The sequence below is a fragment of the Megachile rotundata genome, chromosome 10, assembly GCF_050947335.1.
Source record: "Megachile rotundata isolate GNS110a chromosome 10, iyMegRotu1, whole genome shotgun sequence".
Taxonomy (NCBI): Eukaryota; Metazoa; Arthropoda; class Insecta; order Hymenoptera; family Megachilidae; genus Megachile; species Megachile rotundata.
In genome coordinates this window covers 4,771,501-4,783,280 of record NC_134992.1, presented here as the reverse complement: position 1 = coordinate 4,783,280, position 11,780 = coordinate 4,771,501, and the positions used below count along the sequence as shown (strand labels likewise).

At 30.9% G+C, this 11,780-nt stretch overlaps 1 protein-coding gene across 9 annotated transcripts in view; it reads left to right on the top strand.

Moving 5' to 3' along the window:
- The window catches only part of dsx (transcription factor doublesex), a 256,111-nt gene that overhangs the window by 98,939 nt on the left and 145,392 nt on the right, over positions 1 to 11,780 (top strand). The gene's annotated exons all lie outside the window — the stretch shown is intronic.

The window sequence follows — 11,780 nt, the reverse complement described above, 5'->3', positions numbered from 1 at the left end:
AAACTCTAATTATACATTTATTAACTTTTTTTCCAGAAAATTTCAAAATAATAAATACATTAATAAAATCAACCATGCATTTTATGCTTATAGGAGAAATATTAACAGTTGTTTTCAAGCATTGAAAAGTAATTACTTTTTAGCAGTTGTTAAGTTACTTCCTCAATAAATTTTATAATATAGAAAGAACAACACTGCAATTAAAATGATTGAATATCCGCGTCCCACACAAATGTGTTGGGGTATGTTCTGACAAGAATGTGAAATTCTACTGAAATAAAATTGTTTAAATGTTTAATAGAAAGTGTCTGAAACAAATATAATTTTGTTGCTATCCATCATGTTTTGCATAATTTTTACAAGAAATAATTCCTTTCCGTCAACCATGTTCGTAAAAAAGTAATATCTTTATCCTTCGGCTGTAACGTTTTAATCTTAATTAAAGAATTAATCTGGAATGATTATCAACGGCAAAGATAAAAAGGATGTAAAATTTATAGTGCTTTGCAAATCTAAGTTAAATTATTTAAGCCTTGGGGTATTTTAGTACGTAATCATACGAATTGGATAAAACTATTACAAAATAATTTATATCTTTGTGAAATTTTGGATAAAAAATGGTATACTTAATTTGTAGGAAATGTTTATTGTATTTCGCGATTAATTTTAAATAAAGTGACCTGTGTTGCGACAGGAAAATAAATATTGTATGTTTCAAGAAATATTGAATCTGTTTTCATTTTTAAGATATTTTTCCAATTTAGGGATTTAAAAATTTATAAAAATTGAGACGTAAAAATTTCAGATCTATGAATTTAGAAATTTTAGATAGAGAAGTTGTATAATTTAGAAACTAATTGCGAAGTTTAGTAAATTAGGAATTTGATGAATTAGAATTTGGTAGTTGAAAGATTTGATAAATTAGAATTTGTTAATTGAAAGATTTGACAAATTAGAATTTGATAGTGGAAAGATTTGATATTAAAACAAATTAGAATTTGTTGATTGAAAGATTTGACAAATTAGGATTTAGTAGTTGAAATATTTGATAAATTGAGAATTTTATAGAAAAATTTGATAGACCATGAATTGGACATTTTTAATTTTTAGAAATTAGCTACTTTACTTCCCACACATATTTGTTCATCTCTACTCTATACCACATTTAATTACAAAAAGAATACATTTATTATTATGCCTGTTAGTTAACTAATTCACATAACTTAAAACTATAATTATACGAACTAATGTTCAGTAGTACCTATTAGGGTATATCATATAGAATTACGAAGAGAATAAATTAACTTTTTTCTTTGCTAATTAACTCAGTTCTTGCTAAACTTTTATTGTTTGAGATACACTTGCAGAACTGTAACATTTCACAATATATTTACTTGCGGAGGCATATTTTAAGAGGAAAAGGTGTTAAACAAGAAAATATCGCTTTTGAGAATAAAAATATATAGCTTGCTATTTCACGCGATCCAGCAGTAAATTATGACCCTCGTTCTGAATTTCTCTGCTTGTAAATTTTACATATTTTAATATTAAACATGATTCGCCTAAAATTAGTGGCGCAGGATGTCAGGAATCATACTTTAGAAATCTCTGAATTGAGTAATTATCATAATAAATTATAGTATTACATATAATAATTTTGAAGTTTGCATAGTCAAGTATACTGAAACTTGGAAATGTACAAATTTCTGAAGTTTAACAAATCTAAAAGTACAGAGATTGGAAAAATTGAAAAATGGAAAAATGGAAAAATGGAAAAATGGAAAAATGGAAAAATGGGAAAATTAGAAGATTTAAAAATGTAAAAATTGAAGAACTTAATTCTTAAAATATGGAGATTAGAGAATTTAGAAATCTGAAAATGTAGAAATTTCTCAAAAATTCTCAAATTTGAAAACTGGGGAGTTATAAAATTTTATAATGTCAAACCTGGGGAATTAAAAAATTCCAAAACATAAAAATTGCAAAATTTCAAAATTTGAAAATCTGAAAATTGGTGAAATTAAAAATTCGATTATGTAAAAATCGGAGAACTTAAAAATCCGAAAATATGTATAATGGCTCGCAGCAATATAAAAACTTGGAAATGTAAAAATTAGAAATTACATTTAAAATTTCAAAAATTTGTCGTCCCAAAAATTGTAACATATAAGAATTTGTAGATATGAACCCGTGAGAATCTAAAACTTGTCAAATTCCTACAAGTTAAATTGTCTTTATCTGAAAACAGACTACTTCGAGTAAACTCATTAGTCAATTATTCCCATCTATGGCAATATATCAAGAGCACTGTGTCTTATGGCTGTCGTTTTACATCGCTGTGTATGCTCGTAAAGTTCCGCTCAAATCAGTGGATAAGAGTTCAGAGTGTTCGCTCGTAAGGAGTATACTAATGCGAAAATATGATTGATGTGGCACCCAGCTTCGCAAATGAAAAATGACCTCACATCATTCGCCAGCTACATTTATCTTAATAAACCAGCAATTTAGTTTTGTGTTGTTCATTAGTAGCTTGCAGTAAAGCTGTTATAAAGATATAACCACCTTAAGGTGCTGTAAATGATATTATGACGAACGTGGTATAGGTAGCTTAATCGATTTATAATGATGGGTTCATGCAAACAGTAGACAGGATACTTAACAAATTATACTTCATCTTTGTTCGCACCTGCTCCATATCCTCATCTTTATAAGGTTAATTCGCGTCACTCAAGATGAAAAGTAAGGGTTAAACGTGTCTGGTGATTATGTCATACTTAATAGCGATGTCTTGTTATCCAGCAAATAACCTGCGGAATAGTTTACTCAACACTTCTGCTTGAAATTACGAACGTCAACGCAATATTTCAACACAGTGGCTAGCTTGCAGTTGATTGCAATTCCTTGTAATTGTTAAAAGATTCACTGAATAAATTTATCATAACAATGACGTATATTAAGTGTTTTTGCGAGGAGTTGAAAATTTATTTGGAAATTTTTAACGTTTTATTTTGCAATTTTAAGGACATGATTTAATGTGAGAAATTAAAACGGTTTATGTAATATGGGATTTTGCATATTAGTGAGAATGTTTATTAAATATAGTATGCAAGGTGTGTACGTAATAATTACATGATAGTGATATATAATTGTATAATTATTATTATACAAATTATCATTCGTATAATTGTTAACAGTTGAGAATGGAAGAAATCACAGAAAATGAAGTCACCCTTTGTTTTAAATTAATGTTGGTTTGTTAAGAACTTCTTAGACACCGAATCAAATTTTAAACAAATTCTTCAATTTATAAATTATAGGTTTCTAAGTACCTAAGTTGAGAATTTGGAAATTTTAAATTAAAAAATTTTGAAATTTAAACATCTGAGAAGTTGAGGATTTGAAATTTCTATATTTTGGAGTTCCTCAATTTTTTGACTTCTAAATTTCTGATTTTGTAAATTTCCAAATTTGTGTATTATCAAATTTCTACATTTTCAAATTTGAGAAGCGGAAAGTTTTGAAATTTGGGTTTCTGGAAAAATTCAGTATTATTTTTATTAGTCATACTTTGACAACATTAGTACCACTACCAACACCAAAAGCAATGATTAAAGCATAAAAAATATAACTATTTGCAACAAAAGTCAACAATAAACATTAAAATCTTAAAATTATACATAATACAAATAACAGAAAACTGCAAAAACAATAAATACAATTCTTTAAAAATAAAAGTAAACGCCCTCCTAATAAAAACACAATAATATTCCAATTTTTCGGCGACAGTTTAATAAAAATAATTATGGTAATCGATCAGGCAATAATAATAGACCCCAAGAAAGTTTTTTAAATTCGCCACTTATCGCTGAAAGTGTTGAAAATAAATTCTCGAACTGAGATTTAATGACTAGCCTGTTAAAGAAATAACTAGACTGTCACAAATTAGCGAGTATACTTTGCATATGACAGCTTCGATTTCCCACGTCAGACCGTCGTCACACGTATCTGATAGTAATACTTTATCGTACACATATTCTTTAACTCCTTATACCATTAATTACGAGCTGACAAATTACACATCGAAGACTATAATTAATTTATATGAATTTATTACAGTGCTCAATCTTTTCAAACTGACGTTTACAGTAAACATTTCTTGTTTTATTAATTTCTAATTTTTGAGACAAACGAAAGTTGCTAAATTCTAGGATATCAATCACAGATTCTACGATTCTTAGAATCTGACACCAGAATAGGGAATAAAGTTCTAGATTATGGGGTTACCAGACCTTACAATTCCTAGACACTGAAGCTAATGTTTTCGGGTTTTTTACCTTTTTAGTATTTACATTACAGAGGTTTTTTAGTTCCACAATCTCTTATATCCCAGATTTTAGATTGGTTATCCCACATTTTAGGTTGGTTAAGGTCTAAGAGATTTTGGTTCCAGAATTCTATTATCCTACGATCAAGAATTCTTAGACTCTAGATCTTAAGGTTCAGATGCTAAAAACTTTAGTTTCTGAGGTCCTTAGAGCCTGGAGTTCCTAGATTCTACAAATTTTAGATCTTAGAATTCTTACATGCAATATAAGGTTACCTAAGGTACCAAAGTCCTAGAGTTCATAGATCCTCGTACCTTTACGCTCTCATGTTCCCAAATTCTAGGATTTCAAGATCACAGTCTTTCTAGCTTATGTGACTCCAAGTTCTGCATTAACTAAATTCTAGGGATGGTTCTAAGATTTCTACATTCTTGGCTACTTAGATTTTATAATTTCTACATATAGTTTTTATAAATTTTCGGGTTCCTAACTCGCAGAGTTCGTAGACATCAAGATTCCTAGATCCCGAGTTAGGCAAGCCTCCTAGGCAATACCTTCCTAGGCAAGCTTCCTAACCTAAACTAACCATAATTTCTATACTCGAGATTCTATAATTCCTGAATTCGAAAGTTCTTAAATCATACGATTCGTAAGCTCCACATTGTAATAAAGAGCGGAACCCACTTTAATGCCCACTTAAGCCTAAGTGGATAAACTCTCTATCAAACGTGTGAGTGAATTCAAATACACTGGAAAATGACCGACCGTAAAAAACACCGACCACGACATTAACCGTTTTTTCTCTCATTTTTTTGAGAGCCCGCAGCTACCGTCAGCAGCCTCAGAATTAATGAAGAATGTTTCGTTCCGCTGTAGGTGGTAAAACGTATAAAATGGATTTTGCGTTGAACGTGTTAACGAAAAAAAAATACCCGCGCAGCTGCAAAAAGAAGCAGAAATAATTACCGTGTTACACGCCGGCTTCTGACATCATATTTCTTGCGGTTGGTATTCTTGGCTTTGTAATGTCCTATCCGTGCCGCGTGTGCGTGCGCGTGAAACGAGTGACTCGCGTGCAGCTTGAAACGCGTAAACTGAATGGTGAACGTCCTAGCCACTTGAGACAGAGATTAATGATGCACGGTAAAAGGAACAATGTCTTGACAAGAGGAACAACGTGTGCTGCCAAAGGGCAACCGTGAACAACATTGACAAGCTCGATCAGATGGAGCAACTGCTTTTAACACTTTTACGTTCGCACATCTCATCACGATTTTTTTGTCTGATAGTGTTCAATAGTATTCAATATATTAGTAACAATAATTTTTCGCTAATATCTCGAAAACTAAACCTTTCCGCGAAATTTGTATATGAACAAAATTGTTCAGAATCATGTCCGTGATAAGATATTAAAAGCGCACTAAAATCGAGAAAACTTTATTTCAAAAGTTGCCGGTTTTTTTGCAATAACAATACTTTGCAATTAAAAAATGAAAAATTTTTTGATAATGGTACCAATGGGGAGTCAGAACCTAACAGATGCAAAAGGTTTCGTTCCGATCGGTCCAACCAGCTAGGCGTAATCGGCGGGCATACATAGAAAATAAAAATAATAATAAAAAAAAAAATATACTGATCGAATTGAGTAACCTCCTCCTTTTTCGAAGTCGGTTAAAAACTGTGGGCGTAAAGTGAAAAGAAAGTGCTCTGGTAAAGTGTGATATAATTGCTTGCTCTCGTCAAAGTGGATACAAGAATGAAAAGGACACTTCTAGCCCTAACTCCCTTCGTCAGCATAGCCTGCGAACTATTTATTGCTCTAATGATTTCCTCCAAGGGCCATTGACAAACGTCGACTACGTTCAACTTTCTAATTTACAAATTGCTAGCTTTCGAATTTTCTTACACTATTTTCATGAAATTTTGAAGATATGTCTAAATAAGTATTACATTTTTTTATTAATAAATCATTTATCTTTGCAAGATAGTTTTCGCGGGACACCATCATTACCCAACGTTCTCCAGTGTCCCTGAACGGCATAGTGTTAACATAGAATGGCACATATGGAACATTACAACATCTCAGTAAACATATGGCATAATTATTATTTACTTTATCGATTCATCATCAAATTCGCTCACTTAGAAACCTGTTATTCAGGACACTATTCTGAACAACTTCTCTGCACACGTCACTGCTGCTCGTCCTTCGATTTCGAGATATTTGGAAAGAAGTTCAATCAAGTTTTATATTGTGTTTGTATTAAGTACTAATATAACAGTTACATTAATATTTGGACTCTGTAGTACTTTTGATTTAATAGATTAAAAATGGCTACATTTTCACGTCACATTACTGTTCGGATATTTTATGAAAAATCACGAAAATATAAAGTATAGGGCAAATTTTAATATTTTACTGCAATCCCTTTTTGTTTAATAATCTCGTATAATTTTTTGGATATCTTAAAATATTTTTTTTTTAAATATTATGAAGAAAGTGGATGTCATTATAACTGACATTATGACTATATGTTAAACCTAACTTAATCGAAAACAAGATGATATCGTTGTGGGGGAATAATGTTATTGATGACTTTATATTTCATATTTATATATTTATATATATTTAATAAACATAGTTTGAATTCTAAAGTTTAATGCGTATTTCTACGGCACACTCCGCGGACATCTTTCACCCACTCTCACCGGTTCTTCTTTAATCTTCCACACTCCTGCCAACCCAAAAATATCTGTCTTACCAATTTCACTCACTCTACACTCTTACCAGTCTCTTCATACAACACTCGTACCAACCCATTGTAAAAAATAACCTCACAATCGTTAAGTTACTAGGTTAAGTTAAATTAAATCAAATTAGTAGCGTGAAATTTTGTTTAAACGAAGTTAAACTGATGTGAATAATATGACTGAAGTAATATAAGAGATTGTATAAATAGCTGTAATTATTGTGAGTCTTCTTAAAGGTACATCAAGTGTTACATGAATTTTTAATTTTGCATTCATAATGATTATAACAGGTAAATCGATTTTGTACCGAAAATTATGCTATAATATGAACTATATGAAAGTCTGGAACAGAAATGCAATTTGACTAAAGAAACTAATATTTTTGTAATGTTCAAAATTAAAAATCGGTATAAACAGTATTTTAAAGTTCAGTGCAATTTAAATGCATACAAAACATTCTTGGTGGGAACAATCGTACCGGTCTATTCTACTTATGTACCTTTTTAATATTACTTCACGTTCAGATTATCATAAGTTTTTCTAGAAAATGTGATATATCATTAAGACAGTTAACGAAATTTTTTGTCGAGACTTATGCGTTTTCTGAATGGAAAAAACAAACCTTGGTCTAACTTGAAGGTAAAAAATTAATAGTTGAAATTGATGAAGCAGCAATCAGGAAACGTGAGGATATTAAAGAACGTCTTCAGTGAAGAAATTGACGAGATTTTTAGCGTCGAACGAACAACGTTCATTCATCGAACCAATTCAGAGATTTTACTTCGTGTAATTTAAAAGTGGATTAAACCAAGTTCCACTCTTATATCAGATCGATGGAAATCTTATAATTGCCTCAGCGAAGAAGGATGTAAACATTTGACCGAGTACCACGGGATGAATTTCATCGATCTAGATAGTAGTGCACGTACTCAAAACATCGAACGTTGTTTGTGTGAGAGAACTAATATTTTTCAATGTGAGACTCGGGAAGAGTTCATATTGGTCACATTGCTCAATTTTTGTCTCGAAACTATTACTTGAATACAATAATTACATTTTTATAATGATGGACATTTTTCATTTCTATCAATAATAAGTTAGAATAAAGTTTACTATTTTACCTCTAACTCAGACTTGAAATTATTTTTCAAATAATTTAGAATATCTTGGAAATGAAAGCCGAAATGTGCATGGAGAGAAATGTTAAGAACAGTGACCTTGATAACATATCGCAAAGTCATTAAAATCGACATGGAATCGACAGAGTAAATAATTACTAATATATCGGTTGTAATAGTTTTTCGGTAATTATTTATTTTGGCGATTCGTCCTCGTTTTTGATGACCGTGAAATATGAATCACATGTGCAATATAAGTTATTATATTTAAGTGTGCAATATAAGTCACTATATTTACAAGTATAAAACAATATAAATATGAACATGTAACCCTTTAGCATTTATATGAAATAAATGATTTATTTCTTTGTTCTGTTCGATACCACTGATTTGATGAACGAGTCAAATATTCCAAATTTAAAAAATTAAAAGTAAACAATTATTATTTCAAATGTTCGCATGTTAAACGATTATTTCACGGTGTTGATTATCTTTCTACAGCAACTCACATTCCAGACGGAACACGTAGTTGCACATATTATTTTACGCAATTGATTTAATTATACGTTTAATTTGGTTTGACCACTTTCACGGAAATAGGGCAATGTTTCGTTCTGTGGATATAAAATTTGGTCGACCTGATTTGTCAGATATACGTAGAATATGCTCGGTTATAAGAGTCTGACTATGAAATAACTACTATGCTGTGATGTATTTGATCTTTATTATGCAAGAATCATGTTCCGCCGCAATTTGCATTTTGTAATAGCAATTTTATAATCATTAGTCAACTTTACATACGCGTTTTATTTATTACCTACGCCTGGATACACATAGTTATAGCACCTGAGGCAATAACTAACAAGTGCATACAATGTGGTAATAACTCGCATTTTTGTAATAAAAAACAGTGAATTACGTTTTTAAATGTAGGAAGTTAATTATGTCTTTTATATGCAGTAAAGAAGTAATATGTGACTCAATTCTCTAACAAATTATTAAAATTTGATTATGTATTTTGTACTACAAAATGCAATAAAACGATTCGGTTCCTTCTTTGTTGAATAGAAAATTCAGAAACGAAAATTATACGAGATATAGAAAAAAGGCATTATTTAGTATGAGATGTATAGATCTAATGTAAAAGTGTATTGAAAACTGACCACGACTGTTTCTAAATCTTAAAACAAGATAAACATGGACGTAGCGTGTCAATTTTTCGTCAGGGGTCTCAAAATCACATCTCATATTTGCAGTAATTAGTGCTTGACCTTGATAATGGCGTCAGTAACGACCATACTGACGAGGTAGCTCTCAGTGTAACATAGTTGCATAATATTATTGTCACAGTTATTCTGCGTATTTCTTGTATTTTTATAACTATAATTTATCAAATAAGCATGAACCAAATTGTGCTAATGCTCTGGTCATTGAACTATGTACGAAAATGTCATTTTTATGGCTATAACATTGTGTTATATATGGAAAATTGTCTTGGATCATGTAAATTATTATTAAATACGTGAATTACGATATATACATAGCAAATATCGTGATAATAAATTGTGTGGGTGATTAGTGATTAAGGTCCGTGCGTACGTTTATATTAGACTCGAGTATCGATAGCAGGAGGTGAAATTTGGTGAATAGAAAATACAACTCTCCAATTACATTAAGGTGAAGTGGGGTAAGTTCGTAACCGGGCAAGTGCGTACACAAGCTATTTTTATTACAATATGAGCGAAATTTTTCCATTTAATATGTTTGTTTTCTTGTTTTGTTTCACTATAGCCCCTTTTATATTTCAGTTAAGAGTACTTATTTGCAGTATAGAGTACTTGCATAATGCAGTAAAAAGCATTTTATAGCAGATTAGTTAATAATTCTGCTCTTGCCCCATTGGACATAAAATGAAGTTTCAAAGTATTTAACTTCAAATTACGCTCTTACCCCATTTTCGGGGAAAGTGCAGAGTAGTTGACGTTTTAAACAATTTCCTATCAAAATCAAAATGTACAAGGAAAATTAAGGTTCTAGTTAATATTAATTAAATAGTAGTAATTGTGCAAAGCGTTCGATATCGACAGCGTTAAGTATTTACATAATAGACTGAAAACACTTACGTTTAAATACCAACTTTAAAAAAATCAGTCTGCGCTTACCCTACTTCACCTTATCTGTATTGAAAAGAATTATAGATATTTGGAAAAATAATGAAGATATAAAGCACATGACCAATGTATACAGAGCATGCTAAATACAAGCTGTCACCAAAGCAAGGAATGGAAATACAAGATATTAACAAATGTCAATAATGTTATATACAGTAATAGTGCATCATATTATCTAATAAATTATATCGTTAGTGTAGGTCTTTTAATTCTAAAAATGTGGAAAATGCTAAAAATTTGTAATGATCTTAATTCGATAGCCAGATGCTGTAAGATAAAAACGAATTGCGCGCCTGGTGTATAGAGAGAGTTCTTGATCGGTGCGTTCGCAAGCTATTATGCCGCATGATCTAAAAATACGAACCGGGACGAGCGATTAATATCTTGAGGCCGACTCTTGCGAGTTGGTTACATTGTTACAAATCTCGGGCCTCGCACACTTATGCGTGTCTCGCTCGAGAAACATGGCCTTGCGTAAAGTGCAACGGTTGCCTCGAGTACTCTCTATGCGTTCGCATCGTGTGCAGTCTTTAAAATGAACGCTATGCGCACCGACGATCGTCCACATTGGCAAATTGGCTGCACTTGGATCTCTCGTATAATTATTTCACGCGAAACAAGTTAATACGTATTCTTTGTACTTCGCTCGCAGAGCCGTTATTAAACAGGACAGCGTCCCATTTTTCTTGTGTTCATTATGCAGTTTGTGGGAATCTTTCTGGCTGCAGCGAGAGTTGAACGGTTATTAATTTTACAACGTAATTCGATTTGTATCTGTTAACTTGGATATTTTGGGGATTGAATGCTTGTCGTATTTTTGAGTAGATTTTTGGTGCACTATTTAGCACTGGTTTTTTATCATTTTTGGTTGGTGAATTCGATTCGTGGTCGTTGAAGAGTAGGAGGTTTCAGTTGAATGTTCTGACATTTATATAAGTTGACATTTATACAATTTTATATGAGTATATTTGTATATTTTTACATTTCGTGATTTTTGTACTTTTGCATATTTGTACTTTTACATTTTTATATTTCTACGTTTCTGAATATCCAAATTTGTAAATTTAATAATTTGAAAGATGAACAATTTGTGAGTGTAAAGACTAAAAACTTTTATACTTCGGGAATGTTTAAATTTCAAACTCTGTATGTTTAAAAACTTGTATGTTTGCAAATTTTTTAATTTGGTCTTTTAAATTTGGGAATATTCAAAGCAGGTTTGAAAGTAATAAATTTTTACATCCCCACATCTTGTAAAATTTATTGAAATTTTGGAGATTTGATATTTCTAAATTTCTACATTTACAAATTTTCATCTTACTAAATTTAAAAATTTGACAGATAGATGATCTCAGAATTTAAAAACATGATTTCTACATTTTTAATTTTTGTTAACTTTTCACATTTCTGAATTT